The 18,571-nt window shown below is 37.3% G+C and overlaps 1 protein-coding gene across 4 annotated transcripts in view; it reads right to left on the bottom strand.

The window, feature by feature from the left end:
* CNOT2 (CCR4-NOT transcription complex subunit 2) overlaps window positions 1-18,571 on the bottom strand; it is an 86,743-nt gene that overhangs the window by 45,038 nt on the left and 23,134 nt on the right. Inside the window, exon 1 of one of the 4 annotated variants that reach the window (XM_050324999.1) lies at window positions 10,034-10,257. The exons of the other annotated variants lie outside the window; for them this stretch is intronic. The gene's annotated coding sequence lies outside the window, so the exon portion shown is untranslated. Of the gene's footprint in view, window positions 1-10,033; window positions 10,258-18,571 lie in introns of those variants that run through there. 4 annotated transcript variants of the gene reach the window in all.

Genomic DNA, 18,571 nt, shown 5'->3' with positions numbered 1-18,571 from the left:
CATACGAACAAGTATAGTATGATTTTTGATTAAAGGCTTATAACAGTTTTGGGGGGGAGCAGAGGAAAAAACCCCTTTTAAGAGGTTTTCATTTTTCATTGTTATTCAAGAGTCATCACATATTCACAAAACACATTTTAATAGCAATTAGAACAGAAGTTAACTAAGTAAGATTATTTAGGTTGGACTTCAGGTTCACAATCAAGAGAACTGTAATGCTAAAATACTTCTTCTTTAGCAAGTGTTACAGCTTCAATATCAGTATGACATACTTTGCCACCTCTGATGTTTGGTATTACTCCCAGCTGCTCAACAGCTTTTCCCACAAACAACAGACAACTCAGATGTGGAACACGTGGACCAACAGAGCTTAACCCAGAAAACAAACCAGGTCCTAGTCTAGTCCAAGTCAGCCAGTTGCTCTTACTATGGTCTCACTTCTGCAGCAGAGATAATTGCTCCCAGTATTACAGAAATTATATATATAAAGGTTTCATTATAAGGAGCATCTCAGAAACCTTTTATGTTGATGAGTCCCCTAAGAAGCTATAAAAACAAAAGAAAACTCTTGATGGAGTAACATGCAAACAGTATTTTACTCTGAAATCAATCTGCCAAATCAGAAATTTTTACAAGGAAAGCCAGTAGTGAGGAAAAAGGAAACAACACACATTTTAGGGAGGCTTTATCTCTCCTGGGGATCCAAAAATGAAAACCTCTGCAGTAAAGACACTGCCAGGGCAGGGGGTAGTAGCGTGGGGATGGGAGTGGACGAGTAGGAACATGAAGGTCAGCTGGGCCTCACATGCAAGGGAAGATGGTTGCTGATACTGCAGCAGAGAGACGACTCTTGAGCAGCATTAAGAGGACAGTGTTGATATGCTTGTCAGTGAGCAGTAAGATGACCACATGCATGCTCTGTCACTGGGAGAGGTTTTTTTTTCTCTTTCTCTTCATCTTACTGTGGTCCTTTGTATCACATCTAAGCTGAGCTGACACGGTTTCATCTGCTAAGTGCCTCCAGCTATCTCTGCAGAGTCATTACCTTACATATTGTTCAAGCAGTATTTCTTAACACTTCCTAAATACCCAATTCAGTATAAGCCAAAAATGCCCACTGATAAGCCTCCTAGATCTGTATGTCTGCAAAATATTAAGCCTTATTAAATGATGTATATCACAATAACTATTATAGGTAGTCTGTAACTGTTCACTAGACACTGTCTTTTGTTGGCTCATTTACCACTTAAAAACTTTTGCACTATATATCAGACAGAGATAGACAAAAGCTTGTAAACCAAGAGGAAAAAAACAAACCTTGAAACTTAATTCAAATTTGGTTCATGATCACAGGATTCATGTGTTTCCATCATGTCAAATCTCTTCTATGGTGTGAGAAGAATAAAAAATTAAAAATTAAAGAATAGGGCTCCTTTGACTTATTTGCTTTCAGCTGAGACTCTCAGCCAGGAGGCTAGACTTCAGCATCTCTGCTTCAACTACAAGGGTAACCATTGCTCCAGTTGGGACATTTCCACATTGATTTAGAACAGGCTCCTCTTTCCAGGAATACTGTAGGGTTTTTTGGTGGTGGTGGTGGTTTTTTGTTTGTTTGGCTGGTTGTAGGTTTTTGTTTGGTTTGGGGGGATTTTGTTTGTTTGCCTTTTTTGGTTTTTTTTGCATAACACCGGTTCCACTAACTTTTTAAGACAGCTGCACTGCCTACCTATTTCTTCCCGGATACAGTCAAAACTTTCATGTTTGTTTAATCTAAAACATTGTATTTTAAATAAGCCCTGGTTTCCCAAGCATTTCCTGCAGTTAAGCACTGTACAGTCAGATGCAGAGGATGATTAATGGAGTAGCAACAGAGTATTTTTTTTTCTTTCATTTGTCGGATGGAGTTGGTTGACATTAAATAAATCAGTACTAGACCCATTTCTACTCCAGCTTTTGGGGCCAGGGGAAGAGTAGGTATATTTTAGGTGGTTTAGCAGGTATATTTTGGTGGGTTTTTTTATATATGGAGCACAAGGTAAAGATAACTGAAAAAGAGAGCAACTACTTTTTAAAAGAGTACATTCACACATATAGTATTTAATGTAAGCTGCTAATCATTTGTTAGAAGCATCCTCAAGAAAAGCGTAATAACATTTTTTAATTTATGTTGAATTTTAAGAAATACAGGGTTACTTTTGGTTTGAGTTCTTTTTTTTTTTTTTTTTTTTTTTCCACAGAGATATTCTAAAAATAGAAATAGCAGAGAATATTCTGGCCAAAAAATTCATTCGGCACACACAGAACATCAAACATCTTACCTTAAAACACAACTGGAAAATTCAAAACATTATGTATGTTTAATATATTGAATCCTTGGAGGGAAAGAAACATTTACGAGCTGTCACAGCTTCCTGGCAGCATACTTACCTCTCAGTGACTCTCCCTCTCCAGATGAATGTTACGTTCTGCAAAAGCAGAAACATTTTCCAGGAGCACAGACAGGTTAAAGTTAAATTCATTTATGGCTTTTTAGAAAAGAGTCCTCTTAAAACATACTTAAGAGGCTGTGACCCTTCAGGGTAAACACAAAAATGCAAGTTAAAATTACAGACTTCTATCCTTTGGTTATTGTTTTAATTTTTTTTTTTTTTTTTTAAATGAAAGCCTTAAGATGCTTCCTAAATATTCCAGGGTCTGTTTCTTATAACTTTCTGACTACACAGCCAGGCTATGTTGTGATTACAGCTGTACTGGGTTCAGCCATAAAATAAAGTGTGACAAAACAACTTTGAATGTTCTTATATCATAGGTACAAGGACAAATGCAGTCTTAAAAACAACAAAAGTTGCTGATTTTTTAAAAAAGATTATGAAATAGTACCATAATTATTTAAGATTTTAAATTTCTGAACTGCATTTCTTCCTTATTTTTCATTATTTAAGTGCTAATTGATGTTAGTATAGATTTTTCGGACTTAGATACTATTCCACACTGGAAAAGATGAATTACAGACTGAGCTCCCTACATGCCATTGCAAATGCAGCCGCCAGGTAAAATTAAGGAAGTGGTAAATGCATGTATCACATATACTAATCTTCCACACATTTAATTTAAACCTCTTCAATCATTCTGTTCTCCATTAGGTTGGCAACAAAGAATTAGACTAGCTATGCACTCTATCATTTAAGCACAAGGACTTCAGTCAGATTCCTATACTGTAAAAAGTTTGGCTTAATATGTACTGTAAACTTGGTTCAAATATCAGAAACTAAAAGAACGTATCATTTTTCAATTAAAAGCAACTCCCCTTGGAAGAGGTAGACTTAACACCACAGTATTTTAAAACAGAGCTACCTCAAATTTGAGCTCAGACTGCAAATGTTGCTGAGACCCAGCCCAAGTCCCAGACATGGGATGGTCCCCTCTCTCTCATACCTTCCTTGCAGTTTCTCAGAAAACAGTTGTATGTAGAGTTCCAAGACAGGACGGCAATATTTAGAGCCTCAACAGCCTGGTAAAACAAGCAACAGGGTATTGCTTCCTGTTATTCTGGTCTCATTAAAAAATAAAGGAGTACTTTTACTGAAAATGGGTCTGCTCAATCTTCAGCTAAAGCATATAGCTTTGCTCACAATTCCTACATCTGACTTCATAAGATTCAAAAGTTATCCTGACCAGCAGCATTACTTCGCTTTCATCTAAAGCTGCAATAGCAAAACACTCAAATTCATTTTAGTCTCAACACATTTTACCAGTATTTCAGATGGGGAAAATAGAGGAGATTTACATCACTACACCACAATCTGATGCCAAATTCTTTTAAGTCTTCTCAGGGTCAGCCAAGTCCTGGAAAAAGTTCTTCTTGCTTCTTGAGTGATGCAAACCGTTCCCTGCCTCCGCTTCCCCCTCCTCCCCTCAGCCACCCGCACAATTTTGAAACAGAATCTTAGAGGTTTGCTTTTAAAATGATACATTATTCCAGATTTAAATCTTAGTCAGGAAAGACACAGAGAGACTAATTCCTTTACCACATTTTCAAAATCTAAGTGAATAGTCTAAAGGCATGGATGTGTGTTTCTCTGAGCATCAGGATGCTAAGAAAAAGAAGGGTGATACATTTCATCATCAACCTACATACTGGATAACTGGAGGCAGTTACATGTTGCATAAATTTATAACTATTCTCAATTTAAAAAAACCCGAGATACTCCAGCTCTCTTTCAGTGATTGAAGTGTACAGTAATTCACTCTCAAAAACTACAAATGTCAATAGCCTTTACAAATACTGAAATATTGTGTTTGAACTACTCCATTACTAACACTTTAAAAAAAATGTTTCTGTATCTTTGTGGTGTCATAAGCTTTTTTTTACTGCACTGTTAAACAAACATACTCTTCACCACTTCTGTTAACCCTTTCCCCCATTTTAAAGGGAACCTACCCAAATGCTTATTGTTACCAAGAAAAACGTTTCTGGTGGCAGTGTACATAAACAGCCCATAGAGCAGCACTGTGAACAATTTGTAACTCCCAAAACGTAGCCACCCATAAAAAGGTATGTTTTCCTAGTTCTGACTAGAATTTATCTTCGACAAACTAGTTCCGAAACAACAATACTATTAATGTATACAGGTAAGTATAAAAGAACAAAAACAATGCATTTCATATAGTGACTGCATATACATCAAAAGCTGTTTGCTCATTAACAGAAAAAAAAAACAAGACTGCTGTATTGCCCACATCTAAGTGAAACACAGAAGAAAATCCGTCTCAATCAAATGATTTTTTTTTTAAGAATCTGAACTTACACTGTTATCAAGAAAATTATATTGCAGATAAACTATTTGCTTCCAAAATTGGAGATTTCTAGAAGGGAGGATCTACTACTTCTAAAGTACTGACCTGAATTTTTTCAAGCAACTGCAAAGAAAGGTGTAGATGACTCAAACTAAATACCTAACAAAAGCCCTGAAAGCAGAACAAGGAAAACCAGATACACTACAGATAGTTGGTAGAAAGCAGTTCACTTAAGTCTCAAAGTGTTCTTTGAAAATAAGAAGGTTGTTTAGCATACTTTAAAATTTTTTTGAAAGTGTCAGTAAATCAGTTACAGGGAGGGTGAATACTAACACATAACCATGATCCACTATAGGCTGCAGTTAGAAAAACTTAATGGTAAACAAGTTTTTTGGATTTTGAAGTGACAGAGGAACCTTCTACACATTCACTGGACAATTCTTACATTAAGGGTCTGGAATAGGAAGATTTTTTTTAAATTTTTGTTTTATAATTAAAGATTCATTACAGTGTGAATCATCACTGAGCAAGATTTTCACAAGGCATAATGTTTCACAGCAGTGAAGTCTTCTGTCACAGTCCTGCTACTGGCTGGCTCCTTAAATTTTCAGTCAGTTGGGTCCTTGGTCCAGATGTGTTATAACCATGTGGTTACAACCATGCTATAGTAGGTGGGACAATGAAATAACCACAGCTCCGATTTACAGTATGTTAACAGCCAGGAAATTGTATCTTAAGATGAAAGCAAGCACTCTGTTGTCCAAATACACTTTATTAGAAGGATGAATCCCTGCATGAGAGACAACACTATTAAGGAAGTATAATATGTAACCGATCACATGTGGTAGTGAAGCTGAACTAGGGTGACCATTAAAGTTGCCATTCTAAATTTTTTCATCGTGACCCTTCCACAGGGGCTGCTGACAAGTTAGAAAACACAAGTAGCAACTGAGGTACCACCACTGAAATTCATACAGGATTTGCTACACAAACCCTATCCAACCATCCCTACAGCAGGTACAGACACATCTGTGACAGAAGCATAGAATCACAGAATCGACTAAACTGGAAAATACCTCTGAGATAATCGAGTCCAACCTGTGACCTAACACCACCCTGTGAACTAGACCATGGCACTAACTGCCACATCCAGTCTTTTCTTGAACACCTCCAGGGACAGTGACTCCACCACCTCCCTAGGCAGCCCATTCCAATGCCTAATCACTCTTCCGGTGAAGAACTTCTTCCTAAACCTCCTCTGGTGCACCTTAAGACCGTGCCCTCTTGTCCTGTTGTGGCCTCCAACAAGAGACCAAACCCCACCTGGCTACAACCTCCTTTCAGGTAGTTGTAGAAAGCGATAAGGTCTTCCCTGAGCCTCCTCTTCTCCAGGCTAAACAACCTCAGCTCCCTCAGCTGCTCCTCACAGGACTATGCTCCAGACTTTTCAGCAGCCTTGTTGCCCTTCTCTGGACACACTCCAGCACCTCCATATCCTTCCTAAACTGAGGGGCCCAGCACTGGACACAGTACTAGAAGTGAGGCCTCACTAGTGTTGAGTACAGAGTAAGAATCACTTCTCTCATCCTGCGGGCAAGAACACAGCAGGTACATCACCCTGCTCTCACTCCACAGGGTGCCAATCAGCATGCAGCACCTGCATGCTATTTTCTTTATTTGTCCAATTGTCTTTTCACTGGGAAAGAAGAACAGCAAATGACAATAAACCCAGGGACACTAAAAGATCTTTACTGTTGTTACCTTCATGCTTCTCATTTCACATCAAGCTTTAAGCCTCAGTCTAAAATTTCAATTGAAAAAAACAAAGTATTGACCAGTGCTTGTTAATTCATGATTCAAAAACAACACTAAAGGAAAATAATTTATCAGCAGGCCATGAAGAACATATAGAGAAAAGATGCATGATCTGAAGCACCTTTTTGTTGTTGTTGGTTATAAATATAAATTCACTAAACTTTAGATTAAATGCTTAGATAACTGTTTTGGGCACACACAGCCCTAGTTGAGCAGACAAAATTAAAGAGTTGTAAATTTTCTTTTAAAATATAGAACTTTAAAAAAGGACTTACAAGCTTCTACATTTCGGGTTATTTACAAAAGAATTAATTCTATGTAGACTTTCAAGATACTATGGCTCTGAGTACTTGGAAAGTATTCTCTGAATCCTCTGTGTATTCATTTTTCTAGGCTTCCTGAGAAGTCTCTAGTTCAGATTAATTGTCAACAAACTGAAACGAAAACATTTAGGGTTTCTACTTTCTAGGTAGAAAGTGCGTTCATGGTCAGTTCCATTTTACTCCTTTTGTTATTGTTTTCCAGTGTAACCACCTTCTTTCTTAAAATGGTGATAAATTTCAGGGGGAAAATTACCTCAAATCTCAATTATTTATAGTAATCCATCAAGTAAGGAAGAAAAGCTGTGGCTTAGCTTAATTAGGAGAAAGACAGGAGTCCCTCTGGGAACTTTGTGACTTAAATATTTATCTGAACTTCTACTCTGTACTGATGTTTCCAACTTATTTCTCATGCAGAGCTGAGTATGCATGCTGCTCCCTATAGGAATTCTCTAGTCCCTTTCTGTAAAGACTACTAACTTTTATAATTAGTCTTGCACTTACATTAAAGCAGAATTTTACACATTGCTCCCTTCCTCCACATACATTCATATGGACAGACATCCTCGGAATCAGGGGCTCTGAAATATAACAGCTTCATTCTTGTTCACAGCAACAACTCTGTTTGCAAGGATTTAATACACACAAAAATCCGTATCTGAAAACATTCTCACAAAAGCATCTTTTGGTTCCAAGTTCTGTTTTAAAATACCTACTTCTAAAGGAAGAAAAGTATACAAAGTATAGTCTTGTGTAAAAGGCTTCTGTGAAACTCCTTGGTATCAAAATTGCTAGAAACTGGAAATGAGAGACAACAGAGATACAGAAGCACACAACCAAATTAGGCTTCTTTCACAAGAAAAACCTGTTTTAAAACTTCAAAACGAACAGAGCTGAAGATTACTCTCAATAAATTAATGACTTTTCATTTATGGATCCAGTATTTCAAAACAGGTCTGTCTGGTACTGCTTCACAAAGTATCAGATCTAGTGTAAATTTAAATAAGCAGGGCTGCACTGCCACTCTTGAATCACATGCCTAGGGGCTCTCCAGCTATACCAGTCTTTATTCCTCCTACTCTGGTGTAGGCATCTCTCTCCAGCATTTCTGGCTTTAAGAAGCGATCCTATTGCCTAGTTCAGAACATAAATTCATGAATAAGAACAGTCATCTGCCTTCCTTATCACAGCAATTAAGTCAGGACAACTTTTGTCTTCCTGATAGTAAGGTATCTGGAACTACAACTTTTCAAACTTCTGGTTAGTAGCCTGCATACTCCATTACTGCACTTTAAACACTGGCCCTCAAAGCTGAGCCTTCACCTGCACAGGGAACTAAATTTCACACCATAGGCTGCTCAGATCTCAGCTTTTTTCCAACCACTACATGGGAGACTGAAGAGAAACACTCTTTGTTACAAATAGTAATTCTCAGAAACCACTGGTGAAAAAGCTGCAGTCTCTAATGGTAAATTACCTACCCAGCCTTGCTCTAGGAAAGCCAAAACAATCTGGAGACTGCCTTGGAAGCAAAAGCAACAAACTGATAAATTACTCTGAGGAACAAGGAACCAACCTGTGCCAAGCATAGCTTTTTCCCAACCAATTTGGGATTCTGGGACAAGAGCTAGATCCCATAGGAGAAAGTCCACATTCAGATTTAAATCCTCAAACTGAATTCTAACTGAGTATAACAAACAATACGTGACAAAAGAAAGAAAAAACTCTTCAAAATTACTTCTGGGACTTTCCACAGTGCATCATTAAATTCAAACACATATTGCCAAAATGTAAAACAGAGTAATCACAAAAGCAAGCTATTCTTGAGGTTTACGAACTCTTCTGCTCATCTTAATTTAATGACTCCTAAGCATGTCATGACATGTTTCTGGGAACGTAACCATGCTACTTCAACATGCTATTTGGCAAAACCCCAAAGCTAACTCATATTTTTTAACTTCATGCCTTCTTATCACATTCCCTTCCCAACCCCTCCCCCCAATAATTTGTAGTCTCTAATTAATGCAGTATGCAGACCACTCAAATACCTCCCTAATTCACAGGAACATAACAAATGTTATATTTAAAATGGTGTAATACCCAATTTAGAAATGTCACCTCCTTCCTACTCTATGTTTAGGGCATAAATATAAAAACTGGCTACACTTACATAGCACCACAGTTGGAGACTTGCAATAAAAAACAAAGCCACTGTATTTTTACTTACTGATGTAAAGATAAAACAGTCCTGAAATTGAACCATCCATCTTCAAAGATGATTTTACTGAATTAAATGTAATGCTATCCTGAAATATTCCATATCATTATTAACAACATGCATTTCTGTATGTACAAAACTAAGGGGATTTTTTTCAGATCTTTTTAGTCTTTGCCAATTGAGCTAAAGGAGCAATAAGGATTCCAAAGAACATTTACATACAAAGCAAATTCTGTTAATACAAAAATTGTAATGTTTTATTTTACTTCTTTTTTAAAGGAGATAAATAAAATGTGAATGTTATTCATATGCCAAAATGCAGAATTCACCCACCCACTGTATGGTACAACTGCTGCAAAGTTACAATCACAGAACCTTGACTAACTTCTATTATGATTACAGACTACAGTAAATGATACTGAAGTGTAACAATTATTGCACTATGTTTCAATGCACTAAATGTAGTAAAACACCATCAAAAAATAAACAAAGATGACCGTGTCAAATGACTTTATATGTTATATTACATAAGTTATGTTCAAGTTTGGGAAGACTATCAGAGAGAACATTTTATTTACAAATCCTAAAGAAAAGTATTTGCAAAAATTTTTAAAGCACATGTAAAAATAAACATACTTCTTTTAATTTCTCTCAACTGTCTAAATGCACATATGCATTATTCCAAGGCACTTTTTATTAAAAACCTTATAAAAGAAGGGAACACTTTAATATACTTCAAAGCCAGTTCCTTCAACACCTCACTGTCGAATCTACTACCTTCATATTTTAAAGACCAAAATCTTATAGTTTGATAGCTATTCCCACTCCATTGGAACAAGGTTCTCTTTGAAGAACCTTAAGTGCACTGAAAACAGCAACCTACCTACACACTGTACTTTTGCCCATTAACTTTTTGTCTCTGCTGAGGCAAGCAAATTTTGACTGATGACCGCTTCCTGTAAATGAAGTAGATTAATAAAACATTATTAGTAAAAATATATTATCTTCCAAGCTTCTTATAATTCCTACTGTTCCATAAACAGGAAAAAACTCCACTTGAAAACATTTTATGGACTGCAAATAATATGAAAATAAAATAAAAGGTTCTGGGTAGTTTTAAAGCAAAAAAACCCAAATGCAGTATAAATTAAACTAAAACAGGAGTCATTAACTGGAGAAATTACATTTTAAAACCAAAATTATTACTTGTTTAGAGACTTGGGAAAAGGATGTATCAGCAGTCTTGCAATTTTTTTTCCAGAAAAAGAAAATTCACAAAATTAACTAAAAGTCTAGAGATCCAATGTATCTACAGATCCTTTCTCCAAACAGAAAGGTACAGATGCCTTGATCCTGTAAAGAGAAGTTACTCTAATAATACAGATTTGTCTCTCAAGAAAACCACATAAGAAATCACAAATGCTCCCAAAGTTTGTTTTAACTGTGTGTAATTTATTCTCTGCTAACCCAAACAGACCTTGAATACTGACAACTCCTTATTATCCATCTTAAAGGGAACTTTTCCTCCTTACAAAAAGACAGAAATCCTTCCAAACCAATGCTTGGGACAGCAAGGGAACAAGCCCACATTTATGGCCCAACAGTTTTCAGAGATTACTGGAAAAACAAAACCCAAGCTGAAAGCACAGAATCTCTGTTTCCAAATCCAAAGAAGAAGGAAGAGAAAAACCATTCCCAACAGAAATCTTAGTTTACTGAGAAAATAATAGGAAGAAAAAATAATTAAAACCACCAATCAACACCACCCCTCCGCTCCCAAAAAACAAAAACCAAATAATAAAACAAACAAAACCCAACCAATCAACAACAAAAACAACAACAACAAAAAAAACCAACAAAAAAGAAACCACAAACAAACAAACAAAAAAAACCACAATTGGGAAAGCAGAGGATGACCTTTCAGGATTTGATGAAGGAACCAGCTGTTGCATACAATCATAAAGTTATCCTTATCTTTCACCAAAAAGCCACGGTAAGAGTGATGCCCAGAAGAGGCAAAACACAACCCCATGTGGGTACTGCAGCTACATGGTAAAAATCCACCAAGTGTTTTGCACTGTCCCTTCTCACCATATGTAGTGAGTTTCTGTGGTTGGGTTTTGGTAGCAGTGGGGCTACATAGGTGGCTTCTGTTAGAAGCTTCCCCTGTCCTATGGAGCCAATGCCAGCCAGCTCCAGGACAGACTTCCTGCTGCTGGCCAAGACCAAGCCAATCAGGAGTAACAGCAATGACTCTGTGATAACATATTTAAGAACAGAAGACTGTTGAACAGAAAAAATTCCAGCCAGGGAAGAGCAAAGTGAGAACATGTGAACAACAATGTAGACACAGCAGTCAGTGCAGAAGTGGTGGTGGGGGGGAGGTGCTCCAGGCACTGGAGCTGAGGTTTCCCTGCAGCCCGTGGTGCAGCCCATGGTGGGGCAGCTGTGCCCCTGCAGCCCATGGAGGACCATCGGGGTGCAGAGACCCCCCTGCAGCCCATGGAGGAGCCCATGCTGGAGCAGATGGATGCATGAAGGAGGCTGTGAGCCCATGGGAGGCCCAGGATAGAGCAGGCTCCTGCTGGGGACCTGTAGCCTCTGGAGAGAGGAGCCCACGCTAAGCAGGCTTTTTCTGGGTAGGACTCGTGGCCCCTGTGGGAGGGACCCCATGGGAGCAGGGGAAGGACTCCTCTCCCTGAGCAGTGGCAGAAACAACAACTGACCGTAACCCCCATTCCCCATCCCCCTGCACCACTGGGGGGAGGAGGGAGAACACAGAAGAAGGGGTGGGGGGAAGGTGTTTTTAAGACTGTTTTTTTTCTCACTCTTTGGAACCTCTTGGTAATAAATTTAAATGTTGAGTCTGTTTTGCCTGTGAAGGTAACCAGTGACCTCTCCCAGATGTTATCTCAACTCATGAATCCTTATCTATTTTTATTTCTCTCTCTCCTCTGTCCAGTTGCAGAGGGAGAGTGAGATGGCTTTAGTGGGTACCTGGTTTCCGGCCAGGGTCAACCCACTACACCATACTTTCCTAAGGTTCCTTACCTCAGAAAAGGAGCAAAATTACAAAGTAGTTTTACTAATTTGCATATGCTTATTCTGCAAAATTATTTCTTCAGCTTTAAGAAAGACAACAAAAACACTTCACTGAAATTATTCCCAAAGCATTGACATTGCAGGGGACCTATTGAAGGAGGCTACCACCAAACATGGCCTTGAGTGTCTGACAAAAGCAACCAAGTTGCCCAGGCCTACAGCAGTTAGCTATAAAAATACAAATTATACTACTTAAATCTTACTGGTAGAATCACTGCCTGAAAAAGGACTGGATCTTTCAAGGACTCCAGTGCTGTAGGACAGAATTTACAATTACCAAAACTCCCTTCTGCATAGATTCTAAATTCACTCCATATTCAGTAATGCTGCTTTCTTTACTTGTCTTAAAATGTTATGATTTCAACTCTACTATCCTACACTTGACAATATTACATATTTCTTCTAACATCATAATTATTCAGACTGTAATAAATTTATTTTAATTCATTAAATTCAGACTTGCTACACGTGGAATGACTCTTCATCCTGTCTTACAAATCTACTGGTGGGAGCATGCACCATAGCTGATACGCAAATATACCAAAATCATAAGAGAAATTAAAGAGAAAGGGTTATATTCTTTTCCTGAATAGATATTACAAACTTGATCACAACATAAGCAACTGGTGCTAGGGTATAATCAGTAAATAACTGTCATAATTCCAACACAAAACTAGTTTTCCTCTTTGTTTTGCAAGAAGGGAAAGAAAAGGCTTGGGTTACAAAGCCTCTCTATGCAGTCACAGAAGGAGCTGGGTTTCTTTGAGCTCCTCCCTCTCCTCTCTTTACAGCATCAACACCAAAGAAGCTTTCTGTTCAATTCCAATAGAAGAAAGGCATCTCATGCCATTATAATGCGATCTTGACCAGACAAATTAAAATAGCATTGATGAAATTCGAAAACACTTAAGCCTCATCATCCCTAGTAAGGGACTGATAAAGCACAAGTGGGACCTTACTCAAGTACCAAAATATGTATGACTGAAGAGCATTATGGACAAACCAAATTGGAAATAAATATATTTGAATGAGAAAATGCCAATCTTCATGTTGTTACATATGTATATAACGTTATATTGAGAAGACAACACACTAATACAAATATTGGTCTATTTCACCCATACAAACACAAACGCTATTCTGATTAAAATCACTGTGATTCCACCTCATTACAGGGCTTTTGCTCTCCAAGTTTTATGGGAAATGAGAATTCTTTGGCCCAGAGGCTGTGCATCAAAATGCATTCTTCTTTTCCAAATCAGATGTTAATTTGTTGATTAAAAATTTTGCAGGAAACGTTAGATTCTCCATAGCAAACATTACCTCATACTCAAGAGAGCCTGACAGCTGCTACCATGTCCTGCATGGTAGTTCCTGGCTCCTGCTGAGCCTTCACTTTTCCAGAAGGTGGAAGCCAGTATCTACTGGGTAATACTATTAACAGCTCTCAGACCCAGCAGAGACCTCAAACAGCCATCCTGAGGAACCTATTCCAGCATCTGACCATACTTAGCCAAATTCCCTCCAACCTCCTGAAAATCCTTTTATACAAAACATTGTGATGATCTTGACCCTTCCCAGAGGGCAAAGAACAGCTCTCCCTCTCCCTTTCCTTTGGTGCTTGTGAGGCATGGTATTGTACTCATTCCCAGCAGAGAACAGCTCTGCTCTTCTGATCCATCTTGCTAGAACCATTCCTTTTAAGTCCTGTAAGTACAGTACTCCACATCAGGTCCTAACATCTTTGGATGCAGCAACAGTATTTCACTACTATTTGGACACAGGCACTCATGTGAATACATCTTCGAACAGTGTCAGCTTCCTTCTCTCCCTCAACAACACACAGCAAATTTGAATGTCTTACTGCTCACTACAAGCATTACATCCTTTCCTGCTAATTGATCAGTACTCCTCATCGTGTATTTTTACTGTTTAGCATTTCCGTATTTGCCTTTTTATACAAAATAGGTACATTTACTTTCTATTCTATCAGCTGATAATTCAGGCAAGTACAGACAAGTACTAGGTTCAAGAAAATGTATATGAAGCCTGAAGTATCCCTACAGTTTCACAGTGAAGTACTCATACTACAATTTTCCAGACAACTGACTGAAGCTTCAGTCCAGGACACACCTCCTTCACTAAGTTATGTAGACCTTACCAGGGTATGTCAAAAGCTCTTCTTAAAACACATGGTATCTACTGCTTCTACTCTAGTCAAATCTTCTGTTCCACCACCAGGGAACATGATTGCTTCAGAACGGATTGACTTTGTAAAAATCTCTTTCAAAATAAGCTTTAAGACTAATACCCAATCAAATTCCATCTATAATGCGAGCTTTACAAACCTTAAACAAGTCACCAACCCTCCATTCTGACAAACTGAGAAAAAACATTGGTAAGCACTTAAAAAGCTTAACCACAACAAGAGAAAGAAGACAATACACTCTAAGAGGCATTTTAAAGGCTTTTAGCTTGAGATTTGACAAAACCACAAAAAAATCCAAAATTTTCTCAAACAACAGCTTCCCTTTCCCCCTCTCCACTTTGATTTTCAGAAATACTATGCAGTATTCACATTGACACAGTTCCACTTGGAATTTCAGACAAGATAGCTTGGACAATTGTCTCCATACAAAAAAATCCTAGTTAAAAAAAAAAAACAGAACACACATGGTACAGGTCAGAAAAACTGAAAAATATTTCTTCTAGCATTCCAAACTTGAATACAAGTTAATGCAAAGCTAAAACAAAGACGCCTCTGAACTTAGGTCACATACAGCAAGGACAAATGGAAATATTTCATTATTGGAAAGATTTCATTATTTAATTTACAAATTCCAGTAAAAATGTCAAAACAGTGTTTATACTAAAAACACATTAAAATACACATCATTTTGCAAAATTTCCTCTATGCTAAGCTTGGATATAGCTTTTGATATTCTGTTTCTATTTGTGATACATGAGTTTACTATTCGCATTTTGAATACTGGACAAAGTTGCCTGCATTTTTTCCTGTAGAAGACTTACTTTGAGAAATATTTTCTCTGTACTCTCATACTTATTACTCTTGACTGATGGAGAATTTCATTATTTTTAATTTTCCTTTGCTTTTGTCATAGTTGAAAATGAAATGTATTCCAACATCTTTCTTCAAATTCAAATATTCTTATACTGCCTTTGACTTTACATACTTGAAAAGCCTTCATCTGATCAGTGATTCTAATCCCAACTATTTTTGGTCATCTTCAGGAAACAAACAGTTGAGATTTTTTTTTTTTTTTCTTACAGAGAAATAGCCCTCTCATCCTGTGTGTCCTAACACATAAATAAAAAGAAAAGGTTTCTCTAGGTAATGAAGCCCTTTTGTATGTTCCACCAAACCAAGCAAGTCTGCAGCACAGCCTCTTTGCCAGCAACTGAAAAGCTAAGAAGCAGCTGCATGAAGAATCCTGCTTTCAAAAACACTTAGGCTTGCCTTACAGATAGGCAAGAGAAGTGTCTGGGGAGGAATCACTCCTGGAGCGATCTCAAGACACTGACTACAAAAGAAGTTGAAAGAGGTAGCTTTCAAACTTGTTACTAATAGTTAAATGTAAGTGAGGCAGACCTACTTACTGGATCTAATTGAGCATACTTCATATTTCCTCTGATCTTACTGATCTTACTCTACAAAGCCAATAATCCTAAAATTGTCACACCAGAATTCAAATGGCTCATGCTAAAGAGAATACCATCATTTTATTTGTCACACACAAAAACAACCACCGGCTAAAATGAATTACTAATTAACCATGCACAGTAAATTAAATACAGTAAGTGGTAAATTTTAGTTTATCTGCAGCTCACTTACTTATGCTCTCACATACTCTATTTCAACTGTACCTTGCACTCATCTAAAATGGCTCTAAATTGACACTAGTATCTCAGGATGCAGCACTTGATGCCTAAAGTAGAACAGGCACTAATAAACTGCTCTTACAACAATCAAAAATTATTTACAAACTACTCAAACATGCAGAGCTTTGGCAGCAGCACAGAACAACTACATAAAAGGCAGTTAACAGAAAACAAACATTGAACACAAAGGACCAGTAATCTTGAATGATCTTTTACACAGACACCACCTCTATTAACTTGAGTGGGAGACTGCTCTCAAAGCAGAACCACCTACGTGACTGGAGTATCACACTTAGTAAGTACAGATGCATAGAAATACCCAAATTAGGCTTCTAAAACTTCCTATTATCCAGGTAAAATTAAGTAGGAAAAAAGAAATATTTGGAGCTTGTTCTAGTATAAGTTTCCCCTTTAATCACCTCACAAAACAAAATCAAAAACATCCTTTTTCTTTCCATACATAAGTCCAAAATACAGTAACAGTTTACATTCAGAAAAAAGTCATATCAGACTATTATGACAACAAACTATGAAGGATTATTAATTACTAGCTTTAACATATTAATGGACAGATATTTCTAAGACACTCAAAGTTCTGTAAATTTTTCTGTCCAGTTTACTTGCAAAAACAAAATAAACCTCTCTACTTGGCACCAAACTCTTGTTCACTTGCATCACCCAGATGACTTAACAACTCTAGCAGAACAAAGATTATCATTTCACCAAACTTAGGTGGCAGGGGTATAAAAATCCATAGATCAAGATACAAAGACACACACAAATATGTGTGTACATGCAGATCTCAACAAAAAGGTCTCCCTACAGACAACAGATTTCAAAAGCTTTATGAACAGGTAGCACTTTTTTTTTTTATTACTTGATAATATAAAATTTCTACAATGTAAGCTCTCTTTTATGCCTCCTGCCCTGAAAAGATCATACAAGAGCAATGGAACAGTATTCAAAGTCATAAAACCTAAGATGATATTCAGTTTATGGCTAACAATATTCACACATTCAAACACATTTCTCAACTTGCTTCTTTCAAATTTCTTTATTAGCTTGTATGATTTGAAAACTTCTTTTCATCTTTTACTTGTAATTCTTCCTCATATTAGACCTCTGACAACGTAACTTTAAAATCCGCATCTCTTACCTGTGTACAAACTCATGTCTTTCTCAGTATCTGGGATGGGCATATACACTGAGGACTCACTTCATCTGGAGAGTTAATTTCCAAAGGAAAGAATATCTACTTTTAATAAAGATGACTAAAAATTATGAAACATTCATTTAATTAGATTTCAGATTGCTAAAGATCTTCTGAACAGATAAAAAAGTGCAAGTAAATGTCACTGCAAAAATGTATAAAACTGCAGTATTCCAAAGACACTGGCTTGGTCCACATCCCCGCTATGAGCAGTGGGAAGAATGAACACCAGGAGTCTCTCTGGACAATAAGTTAGCACTCTTAATGTGGTATACAGGGGAAAGTGTGAAAAGTGGCAAAACTGACATCACTATAACAATACTGAGCCATTCCCAGTGCTGAAATAACCTAAAACGAGAATAAATATGCGGGTAAAAGGAACTTTGAAGGAGTATGTGGTAAAAAAAAAAGTAACTGTCTAGTTTGGGCCAGTATAGGTAAGTATTTATAACGTCAATTAAATTACACAATTTCCTGTTGATACGACCTGCTTTTATGGTCCCATACATCTCTTCTGACACATGGAATTACAGCTACCCAAACCATTCAACTGTTTTTCACTTGTTCTCTTATCAATAAAGGATATTTCAAATTATCTGTTGCAGGTGATCATTACTTTAATCCCAAAATTTAATTCCAGAAACATTAAATTAATATTATCCTAAAAACAGGAAGACATTACTGCTGGAGAAAGGAAACTGAAAAGTATCTTCAGGTTCCCAAAAATAGGCAGAAGCAGTTGCAAACAGGAGCATGGACAGTACTTAAAAGAACAATCAACCTTCCCAGTGGTCTAAGGCAAATTTTGATCTTGCTGTGCTAAGAGTCAAATTTGGTCCTGTTGCACCCTAAGGTGTTCAGATCCCAACACATGCCACTGCAGCACTAACACAAAGACAACTGATATTTCAAGAATTATTCTCTGAATGCGTAACAGAGATGACAGATCTATCTGTAGATGTCTACCTTGCAGGTCCAAATCTCCCACTCACCATCAAAGCCATGAAGTGAATCAGAATTTTGCTAAGGTAGTCACGACATCCAGAGAACAACTAAAGGCATACTCGACTCCTGACATGTTAAATTATTTTGTCCTGCTGAACATCATGTGACTTCACAACATTTTTTTCAGTATTGCTATACTGTAATGATACAAACCATCACTGTTACACAAAGACAGCAATATGTCAGCCACTCCATGGACCAGCT

This window comes from Myiozetetes cayanensis, unplaced genomic scaffold (assembly GCF_022539395.1).
Source record: "Myiozetetes cayanensis isolate MyiCay16 unplaced genomic scaffold, myiCay2020 scf3, whole genome shotgun sequence".
Taxonomy (NCBI): Eukaryota; Metazoa; Chordata; class Aves; order Passeriformes; family Tyrannidae; genus Myiozetetes; species Myiozetetes cayanensis.
Note: the sequence above shows the minus strand (reverse complement) of the source record. Positions and strands in the feature narration are given on the sequence as shown.